Raw genomic sequence first — 18,685 nt, 5'->3', positions numbered from 1 at the left:
GATTTATACACCAGTACCGCTGGAATTATACGGAAGGATCACTGGAATTATACGGGAGTAACAATGGATTTATACAGCATTACCACTGGACATATACAGCAGTATCACTGGACTGGACTTATACCCCAGTACCACTGGAATTATACGGCAGTGCCACTGGATTTATATGGCAGTACCACTGGACATGTACGGCAGTATCACTGGACTGGATTTATACGCAAGTACCACTGGAATTATATGGCAGGATCACTGGATTTATATGCCAGTACCACTGGATTTATATGGCAGTACAGTTGGACATATACCGCAGTATTACTGGACTTGACTTAGACGCCAGTACCACTAGTTTTACATGCCAGTACCACTAAAAGCATATGGCAGTACCACTGGACATATACAGCAGTTTCACTGGACTGGATTTATATGCCAGTACCACTAGAATTATACGGCAGGATCACCGGAGTTATACGCCAGTACCACTGGAATTATACAGCAGGATCACTGGAATTATATGGCAGTACCACTGGACTTATATGGCTGTAACACTTGACATATAAAGCAGTATCACTGGACTGGATTTATACGCCAGTACCACTGGAATTATACAGCAGGATCACTGGAATTATACGGCAGTACCACTGGATTTATATGGCAGTACCACTGGACATATACGGCAGTATCTCTGGACTGGATTTATACGCCAGTACCACTGGAATTATACGGCAGGATCACTGGATTTATACAGCAGTACCACTGGAATTATACGGCAGGATCACTGGAGTTATACGCCAGTTCCACTGGAATTATACTGCAGGATCACTGGAATTATACGGGAGTAACACTGGATTTATACGGCATTACCACTGTACATATACAGCAGTATCACTGGACTGGACTAATACGCCAGTACCACTGGAAATATATGGCAGGATCACTAAATTTATATGCCAGTACCACTGGAATTATACAGCAGGATCACTGGAATTATATGGTAGTTCCACTGGATTTATATGGCAGTACATCTGGACATATACAGCAGTATCACTGGACTGGACTTATACACCAGTACCGCTGGAATTATATGGTAGAATCACTGGAATTATATGGCAGTGCAACTGGATTTATATGGCAGTACCACTGGACATGTACGGCAGTATCACTGGACTGGATTTATACGCCAGTACCACTGGAATTATACGGCAGAATCACTGGATTTATATGCCAGTACCACTGGATTTATACGGCAGTACCACTGGACATATACGGCAGTATCACTGGACTGGATTTATACGCCAGTACCACTGGAAATATACAGCAGGATCACTGGACTTATACGCCAGTACCACTGGAATTATAAGGCAGGATCACTGGAATTATACGTTAGTACCACTGGACTTATACAGCAGGACCACTGGACATGTACGGCAGTATCTCTGGACTGGATTTATACGCCAGTACCACTGGAATTATTCAGCAGGATCACTGGACTTATACAGCAGTACCACTGGAATTATACAGCAGGATCACTGGAGTTATACGCCAGTACCACTGGAATTATACGGCAGGATCACTGGAATTATACGGGAGTAACAATGGATTTATACGGCATTACCACTGGACATATACAGCAGTATCACTGGACTGGACTTATACGCCAGTACCACTGGAAATATATGGCAGGATCACTAAATTTATATGCCAGTACCACTGGAATTATATGGCAGGATCACTGGAATTATACGGCAGTACCACTGGATTTTTATGGCAGTACAGCTGGACAAATACAGCAGTATCACTGGACTGGACTTATACACCAGTACCGCTGGAATTATATGGTAGGATCACTGGAATTATACGGCAGTGCCACTGGATTTATACGGTAGTACCACTGGACATGTACGGCAGTATCACTGGACTGGATTTATACGCCAGTACCACTGGAATTATACGGCAGGATCACTGGATTTATATGCCAGTAACACTGGATTTATACGGCAGTACAGCTGGACATATACCGCAGTATCACTGGACTTGACTTATACACCAGTACCACTGGTCTTACATGCCAGTACCACTAAAATTATACGGCAGTACCACTGGACATATACGGAAGTATCACTGGACTGGATTTATATGCCAGTACCACTTGAATTATACGGCAGGATCACTGTACTTATACGCCAGTACCACTGGAATTATACAGCAGTACCACTGGACTTACATGCCAGTACCACTAAAATTATACGGCAGTACCACTGGACATATACGGAAGTATCACTGGACTGGATTTATATGCCAGTACCACTGGAATTATACGGCAGGATCACTGTACTTATACGCCAGTACCACTGGAAATATATGGCAGGATCACTGAATTTATATGCCAGTACCACTGGAATTATATGGCAGGATCATTGGAATTATATGGCAGTACCACTGGATTTATATGGCAGTACAGCTGGACATATACAGCAGTATCACTGAACTGGACTTATACAACAGTACCACTGGAATTATACAGCAGGATCACTGGAATTTTTGCGGTAGTACCACTGGACTTATACGGCAGTACCACTGGACATGTACGGCAGTATCACTGGACTGGATTTATACGCCAGTACCACTGGAATTATACGGCAGGATCACTGGACATATACGGCAGTATCACTGGACTGGATTTATACGCCAGTACCACTGGAATTATATGGTAGATCACTGGATTTAAATGCCAGTACCACTGGAATTATACGGCAGGATCACTGGAATTATACGGCAGTACCACTGGATTTATATGGCAGTACCACTGGATATATACAGCAGTATCACTGGACTGAACATATACGCCAGTACCACAGGAATTATCCGGCAGGATCACTGGATAAATACGCCAGTACCACTTGAATTATACAGCAGTACCACTGGACATATACGGCAGTATCACTGGACTGGATTTATACACCAGTACCACTGGAAATATACAGCAGGATCACTGCATTTATACACCAGTGCCACTGGAATTATACGGCAGGATTACTGGAACTATACGTTAGTACCACTGGATTTATACAGCAGGACCACTGGACATATACAGCAGTATCTCTGGACTGGATTTATACGCCAGTACCACTGGAATTATACGTTAGTAGTACCACTGGACTTATACAGCAGGACCACTGGACATATACGGCAGTATCTCTGGACTGGATTTATACGCCAGTACCACTGGAATTATACGGCAGGATCACTGGACTTATACAGCAGTACCACTGGAATTATATGGCAGGATCACTGGAGTTATACACCAGTACCACTGGAATTATATGGCTGGATCACTGGAATTATACGGGAGTAACACTGGACTTATACGGCATTACCACTGGACATATACAGCAGTATCACTGGACTGGATTTATACGCCAGTACCACTGGAAATATATGGCAGGATCACTAAATTTATATGCCAGTACCACTGGAATTATACAGCAGGATCACTGGAATTATATGGCAGTACCACTGGATTTATATGGCAGTACAGCTGGACATATACAGCAGTATCACTGGACTGGACTTATACACCAGTAAAACTGGAATTATACGGCAGGATCACTGGAATTATACGGCAGTGCGACTGGATTTATATGGCAGTACCACTGGACATGTACGGCAGTATCACTGGACTGGATTTATACGCCAGTACCACTGGAAATATACAGCAGGATCACTGGACCTATACGCCAGTACCACTGGAATTATAAAGCAGAGTCACTGGAATTATACGTTAGTACCACTGGACTTATACAGCAGGACCACTGGACATATACGGCAGAATCTCTGGACTGGATTTATACGCCAGAACCACTGGAATTATACGGCAGTATCACTGGATTTATACAGCAGTACCACTGGAATTATACGGCAGGATAACTGGAGTTATACGCCAGTACCACTGGAATTATACGGCAGGATCACTGGAATTATACGGGAGTAACAATGGACTTATACGGCATTACCACTGGACATATACAGCAGTATCACTGGACTGGACTTATACGCCAGTACCACTGGAAATATATGGCAGGATCACTAAATTTATATGCCAGTACCACTGGAATTATACGGCAGGATCACTGGAATTATACGGCAGTACCACTGGATTTATATGGCAGTATAGCTGGACATATACAGCAGTATCACTGGACTGGAGTTATACACCAGTACCGCTGGAATTTTACGGCAGGATCACTGGAATTATACGGGAGTAACAATGGATTTATACAGCATTACCACTGGACATATACAGCAGTATCACTGGACTGGACTTATACGCCAGTACCACTGGAATTATACGGCAGTGCCACTGGATTTATACGACAGTACCACAGGACATGTACGGCAGTATCACTGGACTGGATTTATACGCAAGTACCACTGGAATTATACGGCAGGATCACTTGATTTATATGCCAGTACCACTGGATTTATATGGCAGTACAGCTGGACATATACCGCAGTATCACTGGACTTGACTTAGACGCCAGTACCACTAGTTTTACATGCCAGTACCACTAAAATTATACGGCAGTACCACTGGACATATACAGCAGTATCACTGGACTGGATTTATATGCCAGTACCACTGGAATTATACAGCAGGATCACCGGAGTTATACGCCAGTACCACTGGAATTATACAGCAGGATCACTGGAATTATATGGCAGTACCACTGGATTTATATGGCTGTAACACTGGACATATAAAGCAGTATCACTGGACTGGATTTATACGCCAGTACCACTGGAATTATACGGCAGGATCACTGGAATTATACGGCAGTACCACTGGATTTATATGGCAGTACCACTGGACATATACGGCAGTATCTCTGGACTGGATTTATACGCCAGTACCACTGGAATTATACGGCAGGATCACTGGACTTATACAGCAGTACCACTGGAATTATACGGCAGGATCACTGGAGTTATACGCCAGTTCCACTGGAATTATACTGCAGGATCACTGGAATTATACGGGAGAAACACTGGATTTATACGGCATTACCACTGTACATATACAGCAGTATCACTGGACTGGACTTATACGCCAGTACCACTGGAAATATATGGCAGGATCACTAAATTTATATGCCAGTACCACTCGAATTATACAGCAGGATCACTGGAATTATATGGCAGTACCACTGGATTTATATGGCAGTACATCTGGACATATACAGCAGTATCACTGGACTGGACTTATACACCAGTACCGCTGGAATTATATGGCAGAATCACTGGAATTATATGGCAGTGCAACTGGATTTATATGGCAGTACCACTGGACATGTACGGCAGTATCACTGGACTGGATTTATACGCCAGTACCACTGGAATTATACGGCAGAATTACTAGATTTATATGCCAGTACCACTGGATTTATACGGCAGTACCACTGGACATATATGGCAGTATCACTGGACTGGATTTATACGCCAGTACCACTGGAAATATACAGCAGGATCACTGGATTTATACGCCAGTACCACTGGAATTATAAGGCAGGATCACTGGAATTATACGTTAGTACCACTGGACTTATACAGCATGACCACTGGACATATACGGCAGTATCTCTGGACTGGATTTATACGCCAGTACCACTGGAATTATATGGCAGGATCACTGGATTTATACAGCAGTACCACTGGAATTATACGGCAGGATCACTGGAGTTATACGCCAGTTCCACTGGAATTATACTGCAGGATCACTGGAATTATACGGGAGTAACACTGGATTTATACGGCATTACCACTGTACATATACAGCAGTATCACTGGACTGGACTTATACGCCAGTACCACTGGAAATATATGGCAGGATCACTAAATTTATATGCCAGTACCACTCGAATTATACAGCAGGATCACTGGAATTATATGGCAGTACCACTGGATTTATATGGCAGTACATCTGGACATATACAGCAGTATCACTGGACTGGACTTATACACCAGTACCGCTGGAATTATATGGCAGAATCACTGGATTTATATGCCAGTACCACTGGATTTATACGGTAGTACCACTGGACATATACGGCAGTATCACTGGACTGGATTTATACGCCAGTACCACTGGAAATATACAGCAGGATCACTGGATTTATACACCAGTACCACTGGAATTATAAGGCAGGATCACTGGAATTATACGTTACTACCACTGGACTTATACAGCAGGACCACTGGACATATACGGCAGTATCTCTGGACTGGATTTATACGCCAGTACCACTGGAATTATTCGGCAGGATCACTGGACTTATACAGCAGTACCACTGGAATTATACAGCAGGATCACTGGAGTTATACGCCAGTACTACTGGAATTATACGGCAGGATCACTGGAATTATACGGGAGTAACAATGGACTTATACGGCATTACCACTGGACATATACAGCAGTATCACTGGACTGGACTTATACGCCAGTACCACTGGAAATATATGGCAGGATCACTAAATTTATATGCCAGTACCACTGGAATTATACGGCAGGATCACTGGAATTATACGGCAATACCACTGGATTTTTATGGCAGTACAGCTGGACATATACAGCAGTATCACTGGACTGGACTTATACACCAGTACCGCTGGAATTATATGGCAGGATCACTGGAATTATACGGCAGTGCCACTGGATTTATACGGTAGTACCACTGGACATGTACGGCAGTATCACTGGACTGGATTTATACGCCAGTACCACTGGAATTATACGGCAGGATCACTGGATTTATATGCCAGTAACACTGGATTTATACGGCAGTACAGCTGGACATATACCGCAGTATCACTGGACTTGACTTATACACCAGTACCACTGGTCTTACATGCCAGTACCACTAAAATTATACGGCAGTACCATTGGACATATACGGAAGTATCACTGGACTGGATTTATATGCCAGTACCACTTGAATTATACGGCAGGATCACTGTACTTATACGCCAGTACCACTGGAATTATACAGCAGTACCACTGGACTTACATGCCAGTACCACTAAAATTATACGGCAGTACCACTGGACATATACGGAAGTATCACTGGACTGGATTTATATGCAAGTACCACTGGAATTATACGGCAGGATCACTGTACTTATACGCCAGTACCACTGGAAATATATGGCAGGATCACTGAATTTATATGCCAGTACCACTGGAATTATATGGCAGGATCATTGGAATTATATGGCAGTACCACTGGATTTATATGGCAGTACAGCTGGACATATACAGCAGTATCACTGAACTGGATTTATACAACAGTACCACTGGAATTATACAGCAGGATCACTGGAATTTTTGCGGTAGTACCACTGGACTTATACGGCAGTACCACTGGACATGTACGGCAGTATCAATGGACTGGATTTATATGCCAGTACCACTGGCATTATACGGCAGGATCACTGGACATATACGGCAGTATCACTGGACTGGATTTATACGCCAGTACCACTGGAATTATATGGTAGATCACTGGATTTAAATGCCAGTACCACTGGAATTATACGGCAGGATCACTGGAATTATACGGCAGTACCACTGGATTTATATGGCAGTACCACTGGATATATACAGCAGTATCACTAGACTGAACATATACGCCAGTACCACTGGAATTATCCGGCAGGATCACTGGATTTATACGCCAGTACCACTTGAATTATACAGCAGTACCACTGGACTTATACGGCAGTACCACTGGACATATACGGCAGTATCACTGGACTGGATTTATACGCCAGTACCACTGGAAATATACAGCAGGATCATTGGATTTATACACCAGTGCCACTGGAATTATACGGCAGGATTACTGGAATTATACGTTAGTACCACTGGATTTATACAACAGGACCACTGGACATATACAGCAGTATCTCTGGACTGGATTTATACGCCGGTACCACTGGAATTATACGTTAGTAGTACCACTGGACTTATACAGCAGGACCACTGGACATATACGGCAGTATCTCTGGACTGGATTTATACGCCAGTACCACTGGAATTATACGGCAGGATCACTGGACTTATACAGCAGTACCACTGGAATTATATGGCAGGATCACTGGAGTTATACACCAGTACCACTGGAATTATATGGCAGGATCACTGGAATTATACGGGAGTAACACTGGATTTATACGGCATTACCACTGGACATATACAGCAGTATCACTGGACTGGACTTATACGCCAGTACCACTGGAAATATATGGCAGGATCACTAAATTTATATGGCAGTACCACTGGAATTATACAGCAGGATCACTGGAAGTATATGGCAGTACCACTGGATTTATATGGCAGTACAGCTGGACATATACAGCAGTATCACTGGACTGGACTTATACACCAGTAACACTGGAATTATACGGCAGGATCACTGGAATTATACGGCAGTGCCACTGGATTTATATGGCAGTACCACTGGACATGTACGGCAGTATCACTGGACTGGATTTATACGCCAGTACCACTGGAAATATACAGCAGGATCACTGGACCTATACGCCAGTACCACTGGAATTATAAGGCAGAGTCACTGGAATTATACGTTAGTACCACTGGACTTATACAGCAGGACCACTGGACATATACGGCAGAATCTCTGGACTGGATTTATACGCCAGAACCACTGGAATTATACGGCAGTATCACTGGATTTATACAGCAGTACCACTGGAATTATACGGCAGGATAACTGGAGTTATACGCCAGTACCACTGGAATTATACGGCAGGATCACTGGAATTATACGGGAGTAACAATGGACTTATACGGCATTACCACTGGACATATACAGCACTATCACTGGACTGGACTTATACGCCAGTACCACTGGAAATATATGGCAGGATCACTAAATTTATATGCCAGTACCACTGGAATTATACGGCAGGATCACTGGAATTATACGGCAGTACCACTGGATTTATATGGCAGTACAGCTGGACATATACAGCAGTATCACTGGACTAAATTTATACACCAGTACCGCTGGAATTTTACGGCAGGATCACTGAAATTATACGGGAGTAACAATGGATTTATACAGCATTACCACTGGACATATACAGCAGTATCACTGGACTGGATTTATACGCCAGTACCACTGGAATTATACGGCAGTGCCACTGGATTTATACGGCAGTACCACTGGACATGTACGGCAGTATCACTGGACTGGATTTATACGCAAGTACCACTGGAATTATACGGCAGGATCACTTGATTTATGCCAGTACCACTGGATTTATATGGCAGTACAGCTAGACATATACCGCAGTATCACTGGACTTGATTTAGACGCCAGTACCACTAGTTTTACATGCCAGTACCACTAAAATTATACGGCAGTACCACTGGACATATACAGCAGTATCACTGGACTGGATTTATATGCCAGTACCACTGGAATTATACGGCAGGATCACCAGAGTTATACGCCAGTACCACTGGAATTATACAGCAGGATCACTGGAATTATATGGCAGTACCACTGGACTTATATGGCTGTAACACTGGACATATAAAGCAGTATCACTGGACTGGATTTATACGAAAGTACCACTGGAATTATACGGCAGGATCACTGGAATTATACGGCAGTACCATTGGATTTATATGGCAGTACCACTGGACATATACGGCAGTATCTCTGGACTGGATTTATACGCCAGTACCACTGGAATTATACGGCAGGATCACTGGATTTATACAGCAGTACCACTGGAATTATACGGCAGGATCACTGGAGTTATACGCCAGTTCCACTGGAATTATACTGCAGGATCACTGGAATTATACGGGAGTTACACTGGACTTATACGGCATTACCACTGTACATATACAGCAGTATCACTGGACTGGACTTATACGCCAGTACCACTGGAAATATATGGCAGGATCACTAAATTTATATGCCAGTACCACTCGAATTATACAGCAGGATCACTGGAATTATATGGCAGTACCACTGGATTTATATGGCAGTACATCTGGACATATACAGCAGTATCACTGGACTGGACTTATACACCAGTACCGCTGGAATTATATGGCAGAATCACTGGAATTATATGGCAGTGCAACTGGATTTATATGGCAGTACCACTGGACATGTACGGCAGTATCACTGGACTGGATTTATACGCCAGTACCACTGGAATTATACGGCAGAATCACTGGATTTATATGCCAGTACCACTGGATTTATACGGCAGTACCACTGGACATATACGGCTGTATCACTGGACTGGATTTATACGCCAGTACCACTGGAAATATACAGCAGGATCACTGGACTTATACGCCAGTACCACTGGAATTATAAGGCAGGATCACTGGAATTATACGTTAGTACCACTGGACTTATACAGCAGGACCACTGGACATATACGACAGTATCTCTGGACTGGATTTATACGCCAGTACCACTGGAATTATACGGCAGGATCACTGGACTTATACAGCAGTACCACTGGAATTATACAGCAGGATCACTGGAGTTATACGCCAGTACCACTGGAATTATACGGCAGGATCACTGGAATTATACGGGAGTAACAATGGATTTATACGGCATTACCACTGGACATATACAGCAGTATCACTGGACTTATACGCCAGTACCACTGGAAATATATGGCAGGATCACTAAATTTATATGCCAGTTCCACTGGAATTATACGGCAGGATCACTGGAATTATACGGCAGTACCACTGGATTTTTATGGCAGTACAGCTGGACATATACAGCAGTATCACTGGACTGGATTTATACACCAGTACCGCTGGAATTATATGGCAGAATCACTGGAATTATACGGCAGTGCCACTGGATTTATACGGTAGTACCACTGGACATGTACGGCAGTATCACTGGACTGGATTTATACGCCAGTACCACTGGAATTATACGGCAGGATCACTGGATTTATATGCCAGTAACACTGGATTTATACGGCAGTACAGCTGGACATATACCGCAGTATCACTGGACTTGACTTATACACCAGTACCACTGGTCTTACATGCCAGTACCACTAAAATTATACGGCAGTACCACTGGACATATACGGAAGTATCACTGGACTGGATTTATATGCCAGTACCACTGGAATTATACAGCAGGATCACTGGAATTATATGGCAGTACCACTGGACTTATATGGCCATAACACTGGACATATACTGCAGTATCACTGGACTGGATTTATGCGCCAGTACCACTGGAATTATGCGGCAGGATCACTGGAATTATACAGCAGTACCACTGGATTTATATGGCAGTACCACTGGACATATACGGCAGTATCACTGGACTGGATTTATACGCCAGTACCACTGGAAATATACGGCAGCAGTGCTTAAACTGGTCCTATAGAGGTGGTGGAACTCATCCCCCCTCCCCCCGGCGCCCATGCAATATTTTTTTTTGCGCGCGTCAAAAAAGGGGCGTGGTCTCAAACTGAAAGGGGCATGGTCACACAATATTAATAATGCTCACAGTAGTAGCACCCCTAATACACATAATGCCCACAGTAGTAGCACCCCGTAATACACAATGCCCACAGCAGTAGCGCCCCTTTTACAATGACCACAGTAGTAGTGCTCCTTATGCAATGTCCACTGTACTGGTAGTGTCCCTTATATAGAGCCCATAGTAGTGGTGCCCCTTATGCAATGCCCCCAGTAGTAGTGCCCCTTATACCCGTGTAGTATTGCCCCAGTAGTAGTAATGTTGCCTGTAGTAATGCCCCCAGTAATTTAGCCCCCTGTAGTTTAGCCCCAGTAGTTTAGCCCCCAGTAGTAATGCCCCTGCAGTTATGACCCCAGTAGTTTACCCCCACTTTAGTTTAGCCTCCCAGTGGTAATGCCTCAATAGTTTAGCCCCTGTAGTTTAGTCCTCATGTAGTTTGCCCCATGTAGTTTAGCCCCCAGCGGTAATGCCCCTGTAGTTTAGCCCCTGCAGTTATGCCCTAAGTAGTTTAGCCCCCTAGTAGTAATGCCCCCAGTAGTTTTGCCCCATGTAGTTTTCCCCAAGTAGGAATGCACGGCACGCAAGCACTTTCTGACATGGCAGTTTGACATTTTGCCAGGTTATTCCCCTGAGGAAGGTTACTTACCGAAAAAGGCTGTTTGGGAGTTTGCCAGTGATGAAATATTACTGCAATGAGATGAGTATATGCTGTTGTCGATACATGCTGATGTCGATGTAATTGTTCTAAGAATGAAGTTCAACGTGGAGTAAAAATTTGTTTTGAATATTACGCGGAGTGCTGGTTCTGTCTTAAACCTTATTCCGAGGGATTGGCATGTGACTATATATATATATATATATACTAGGCGATTCATCGCGCCCTACGGGCGCTCTTCACACCGTCGTTTGTGGCTACGCCCCGTTAACCCCTGCACTCCTTTGAACATACGCAGGCCGGTAGAGAACAGATGCAGAAATGCAGGGCAATATAGAGGGCATACAGAAAAGAGAGAGGCGTAGGGGGGAAGGGGGGGGGGGGGAATGTACAGAAACGCTGTGCGATGGGTAAAGGATAGGGAGAGGCAGGGTGGTAGGGAGAGGATAAAGAGAGGCAAGGTGTTACAAAACAAAATAGCGGTGGGTGCTGTGGGTACCACGGGTGGGGAAGGGGTGTTGCGGTTGGGGAAGGGAGTGCTGCGGGTGGTGGAGGTGAGGGTGTGGGTGCTATGGGTTGGGGAAGGGGCAGGAGTGCCGGGGGTGGGGGAGGGACGTGTGCCGCGGGAGTGGGGCGGATGTGAAGGATGCTGTGGGTGTTTAGGTGAGGGAGGGGCGTGTGGCACGGGTGGGGGGCGTATGTGGTGGATGCCGCGGGGAGGGTGGTGGGTTGCAGGGGGGAGAGGTGGGTATGGGGGTGGTGCGGGGTTTTTGGGGTGGGCCGGTGGCTTTTGCTGGATGTGGGTGTTACGGGAGGCGGCGGGAGTGCGGTGGGTGGGGGAGGGGTGTGTGCCGCGGGTGGGGGGCGAATGAGGTGGGTGCTGTGGGTGGGGGAGGGGCAGGGGGTGCGGATGTGGTGGATGCTGTGGGTGGGGTGGAGGGTGCAGGGGGGGGGTAGGTAGAGGTAGGTGTGGGGTGGGGGGGTGCTGCGGGTGGGGGAGGGGTGGGTGTGGTGGAGGGTGTAGCGGGGGGAGAGGTTGGTATAGAGGTAGGGGTGGTGCGGGTGGGGGAGGGGCATGGGGTTTTGCGGGGTGTGGGTGTTACGGGTGGGGGAGGGGGCGGGAGTGCAGCGGGTGGGGGAGGGGTGTGTGCTGCGGGTGGGGGAGGGGTGCTGCGGGTGGGGGAGGGGGCGGGAATGCCGCGGGTGGGGGTGGGAGTGCCGCGGGTGGGGGAGGGGTGTGCGCGGTGGGTGGGGGAGGGGGCGGGAATGGCGCGGGTGGGGGAGGGGTGCCGCGGGTGGGGGAGGGGTGCGTGCCACGGGTGGGGGAGGGGTGCGTGTTGCGGGTTGGGGATGGGTGCGTGCCGCGGGTGGGGGAGGGGTGCGTGTCGCGGGTGGGGGAGGGGTGCCGCGGGTGGGGGAGGGGTGCGTGTCGCGGGTGGGGGAGGGGTGCGTTCCGCGGGTGGGGGAGGGGTGTATGCCGCGGGTGGGGGAGGGGTGTGTGCCGCGGGTGGGGAGGGGTGCCGTGGGTGGGGGAGGGGTGCGTGCCGCGGGTGGGGGAGGGGGCGGGAGTGCCGCGGGATGGGTGGATGCCGCGGGTGGGAGGGTGCGGGATGCCGCGGGCCGTGGTTGGGTGGGGTGCGTGACGCGGGTGGGGGAGGGGTGCGTGTTGCGGATGGGTGCGTGCCGCGGGTGGGGGAGGGGTGCGTGTCGCGGGTGGGGGAGGGGTGCGTGCCGCGGGTGGGGGAGGGGTGTCGCGGGTGGGGGAGGGGTGCGTGTCGCGGGTGGGGGAGGGGTGCGTTCCGCGGGTGGGGGAGGGGTGCATGCCGCGGGTGGGGGAGGGGTGCGTGCCGCCGGTGGGGGAGGGGTGCGTGTCGCGGGTGGGGGAGGGGTGCGTGCCGCGGGTGGGGGAGGGGCGGGAGTGCCGCGGGTTGGGTGGATGCCGCGGGTGGGAGGGTGCGGGATGCCGCGGGCCGTGTGCCGTGGTTGGGTGGGGTGGATTCCTGTCTCCCAAATCCCCAGCAGTGTCCCGGATCAGAGCACCCACCTTTCGGGCCAGGCGCATCACGCAGCTCAGCACAGATTGCCGGAACTCCTCATATGTCAGCCAGTCCCAGAGCCGCTGAAGCAGGATGGAGAGGCGGGACCCGGCCCAGCGAGCCCCCTTCCTGAGCTGCCGAGCGCGGCCGCTCTACTGCCCAGAGCAGCACGGAGCGGAGCAGGAGGAGCGGGGCGGGCATAGTGCGGGGGCGGCTGGGGGGAGACGGGCAGCGGTCCCAGAGGGAGGGGACTGTCCAGCCGCCGAGATCTGTGCCTGTGACTCCGCCCAGCGTTACGGGCACAGAGTCACAGACTAAGGCAAATATATAGGAGATATATATATATATATATATATATATATATAAAAATAAATACGATTTATTGTATTTTTTTATTTTTTTGCAAAGCTCTTTCAGTTATTACTATACCTACTGCCACAAATGATTTATCAGTTTAGCTCCTTGCAGGATGCTTTCGGGGTGATCCATAACCAAAACCTATTGACCGAAGACCAACAATACCTATCACTGGTGGGAAATACTTTATTTATTTGCCTATAAGCATGGCATGTTTTCTGTTTAAATTTAAGAAATTTTAATTTACAGAAATGTTTTAATTTACAGAAATTGTAATATATCACTGCATTCAATTAGCCAAAATGTCATTTAATAGTAATAAATATAGTGGTCTAATTATCAAGGCCAAGAAGGTGGTCTGTGCTCCTAAAAATGGTGTTTTTGTGGCATTGCCAAATTTTTCATTAGCAGGGAATTTAACAAGGGGGTAATTTAGAAGATATCAGAGATTTCTGGTCCCTTCCCTCTCTCTATGATCACATACAGTACAGTATGTTTCTATGTGCAAGGATGGTTAGTTATGCAGCGCTCGGACTTGTTTCTATGTGAATTAAGTTACTGTCAGTGATCTGTAAATTAATACGGAATGTGTGTGACAAGGTTTATTTAGGTGCAATATATGTGACAATTGTACAATCAAAATAACACAAAGGCATAAAGTTATATGGTGTGATCATTAAGCAAACAAAATTTTTTTGTCCAATTCAAGTTCCTAAGAGAAATATTACGTTTAAATTCAAAGTAACAATGTCAGGTTTGGATTCCGGTGATATAACAGTTCTTGCAAAGGTGGTGGTTATCTTCCGCGGATTAGAGATGGTTGGTTTTTTTCAGGGTGGGTGGCATGGGTTCCGTGCTGGAGGGATGGCGTCCTGTACCCTAAAGTTTCCACAGAACTTACCCCTCCGATGTTCAGGATGTGCATTTTCTGGATGTCTGTGGTATCAGCCGCGATTGGTTTGGCACCGTTTACCAGGCGCCCTTGCTGTGCTGGTGAGCAACTCTTCTCACAAACATCCATCAACACTCACCACTAACTGCCAACCCCGCAAGTCTACTCAACCAGCCGGCGAGTCGAGCGGCCGGTAACTTAACAACTGACCACGGGACCAGCGGGATCTCGCGATAGCGCAAGTTTCCAGAAGTCAGTGCAGAGACTGGTGGTCCCCCAGGCAACAAACCGTGTGAGAAGAGATGCTCATCTTGTGAATAATTTGGTTTGTGGGTTAACCCTTCTGTAATATTTTTGAGCCGTAATACCAACAGAAGCATTTTCAAGTGGCTGCATTTTTATACCTTGTGTGCTGGACACAAGCAAAGTTTCTAAGAAACAGTTAAAGCACTCTCATCAAATGGCTAAAATAAATATCACAGGAGCCAAACATTAAAAAGTACTAAACTATTATGTGTCACACATGCGAAAGTCACGCGTGGCCCTCTATATTTAGTGGTTTGGTTTTTTTTACCCTAAGAGTCAAAAGTTTTGAACAGTGCGCCTGCAAAAGTAATTTCCCCTATAAACCAATTTGTTTTAAAACACATAATGGATCACATTTTAATATCCCGTACATGATTGTGCTTACAGGGAAAAGAACGGATTCAGTTTCACAGTGTGAAATCTATTCTTCCTCTTGGAAGAATGGTTCTTTGTCCTTGCAGAGAGTTTAAGATGTTAGGAAGACTTTTCCAGGCCTCGCTTAGTGTAAATTTTCAATTTCTCCAGAACTAAATATAAGGGTTGGTGCCAGGTAAGAGTTTCATGTCTAACATTGTACGTGATTAAATGTCTCTGTCAATATTAAATATTTCACTGTTCAAAAGTCCTGTCTAATTCTATGTGACTACAGATACGACCCTGCTTCTGTAACATGTTGAAGAGAACTAGAATATACACTGGCAACAAAACGATTTCTGTCATGGAGAGATTAAGGTGTGGAGGACAGACATTAGTTGCCAGTAATGCAATGCAGTTTCCAAGGACAATATCCAGGGCTCAGATGCAGTGTTCTTTAAGACATTCACAGGGTATAACCATACCTATTAACTGCTCTGATTTACATAGCAAAATCCCAGTTGGTGGAGACTGTCCCTCCGTCCAGCATATGAGGACTTTTTTCCCAATTCCAGGACAGTTGAAAGACATGTTTTACTGATCGGTGACCTTCATGCGAGAAGCAGGTGCCATATCATTGAAGGTGTGTTTTTAGGAAGGGGAATGGGGAGGCTTATCACTTCAGGTACACAGCCTATACACACCCCAGGGTGTGCAGAATGTATTTATAGTGGGTGCAAGGTGTGCGATGCACAGAGGACCCTGTGTCTAGGGGTACCCATACCACACACACCCTGCACACAGGGTCACCAGTGGTATGGCAAGCAGGACCCTCTCCCTGTTAAATCAATAGTCATCTTCTAGTTATCATTGATTTTGTGATACAGTGGGTGATGTTGGGTATATGTTACACCCACAACTGTACCACAAACGTATAAAACTACATTTTTGTGGTCGCACTACAATGTCTGCCTAAACTTACTAATGAGTTTGCTAAATGAGTTATTTCATCCAAAGTTTGTTTTGTCTTTTCAGACTCAATCATACCTACCACTGACTTACTAACTGGATATGGCCCATTTTATACAACCAGGCCACAGCAGGAAGTTGCCCATACATCTTTCCAATTTTTCCTAGAACATTAGCGATTTTTTTTGGAGCATGCCAAGGGTTAACACTCTTCTGGAAACCCAGCAAACATTTGCAATGTGTTCCACGCTCCAGCGTTTTATGGGCTGCCGCTTTCATTTGTACATTTTTTAATATTTTGGCTAGGAAAACTTTGTGATATGTGATATTAAACAGTGTCATTTGGCAACGACAGATGCTAAAACCGATGTTGCATCAACAAGCAATGATGCATTAAGACAAGGATCCATATGAAAAGAAAAAGAGTTGGCCAACAATGGCTGTTCTGCTGCCTCTAAGTCAGCTGTTTCATCTCACATACTGTTGATATCCCGAAACAGAATGTGAGAGAAAGAGAAAACACTGCAACATACATTATTTTGCTGTTACTGGTCTGTTGAGTTCTCTCTCTCTCTCTCGCTTTTTTTCTCTTTTGGATGAAAGTCTAAAAATAACATTGCCCAAAAATATGTCACAGCTTGTTAGCTCATCTGAGCCAGCTAATAGAAATTCCTTTATTTTGTCTCCAGTTATAAGTAAAAACAAAATACTAAGAAAATGTTTTTTGTTTTTTTTTACTACAGTAGTTTGTGAATATGAAATCAAAACACTAATGTTCTATAAAACTGGATAATAGATGAACTAAAGACTTAAATTGTCATTACAAATTAAAATATTCTATATAAAAATAAAAATTACTTCTATATCCATTTTAGGATTTTACTTTTAGGGGTATATTCCATTAGTTGCAGTGTTTAATAATTGAATAGTTCTGGACGTTAAACCCGGAGCTTTCACCCTGTGGTAACTGAATATGCCCTTATATGTACTTCAATGCAAAAAAAAAAGTTTACTTTAAAAAGATGCCTTAACAGCAAAATTACTAACATTGTAACATTTAATTTTTCACTTTACAAAAAGAAAGAATTCAGAGATTCTTAAAAGTTCCCCTATGGCAGCAATAAATGTGCATTTTCAATTGTCTAGATTAGATATGTTTACACTAGAAATGAGACGACTAAAGGTCTGTACACATTAGACGATGTCGCTCTGTGAGCGATGTCGTCTAATGTTTCCCCTCCCGGGCCGGCTGGTCGGCGGCTGACTGTACAAACTGAGCGATATGACCGCTCATATCGCTCAGTGACGTCACGTCTCCGCCAGCCCTGCATGCAGGTCGTGAACAACAGTCCAGATCCTGCATGCATGCACTGGCGACAGCAACGATCATTGCTGACCCGCGGGGCAGCGCATCGGTTGTCGCTGGCGGCATACACACTTGCCGATAAAATGAGCGATGTCGCTCAGGAAGAGGGACAATGAGCGACGTCGCTCATTTTATCAGCAAGTATGTATGGGCCTTAAGAGAAGATATGATTAATATTTACAAATA

General features: G+C 45.7%; 1 long non-coding RNA gene across 1 annotated transcript in view; it reads right to left on the bottom strand.

Moving 5' to 3' along the window:
* Positions 1 to 14,487, bottom strand: part of LOC134970154 (uncharacterized) — a 177,029-nt gene extending 162,542 nt beyond the window's left edge. Inside the window, exon 1 of the long non-coding RNA XR_010189696.1 lies at positions 14,264 to 14,487. This is a non-coding gene — a long non-coding RNA (uncharacterized LOC134970154). The remainder of the gene's footprint in view (positions 1 to 14,263) is intronic.
* Positions 14,488 to 18,685: the final 4,198 nt, after the last annotated feature.

Source organism: Pseudophryne corroboree, chromosome 11, assembly GCF_028390025.1.
Source record: "Pseudophryne corroboree isolate aPseCor3 chromosome 11, aPseCor3.hap2, whole genome shotgun sequence".
Lineage (NCBI taxonomy): Eukaryota > Metazoa > Chordata > Amphibia > Anura > Myobatrachidae > Pseudophryne > Pseudophryne corroboree.
This window is presented reverse-complemented; position numbering and strand designations above follow the sequence as displayed.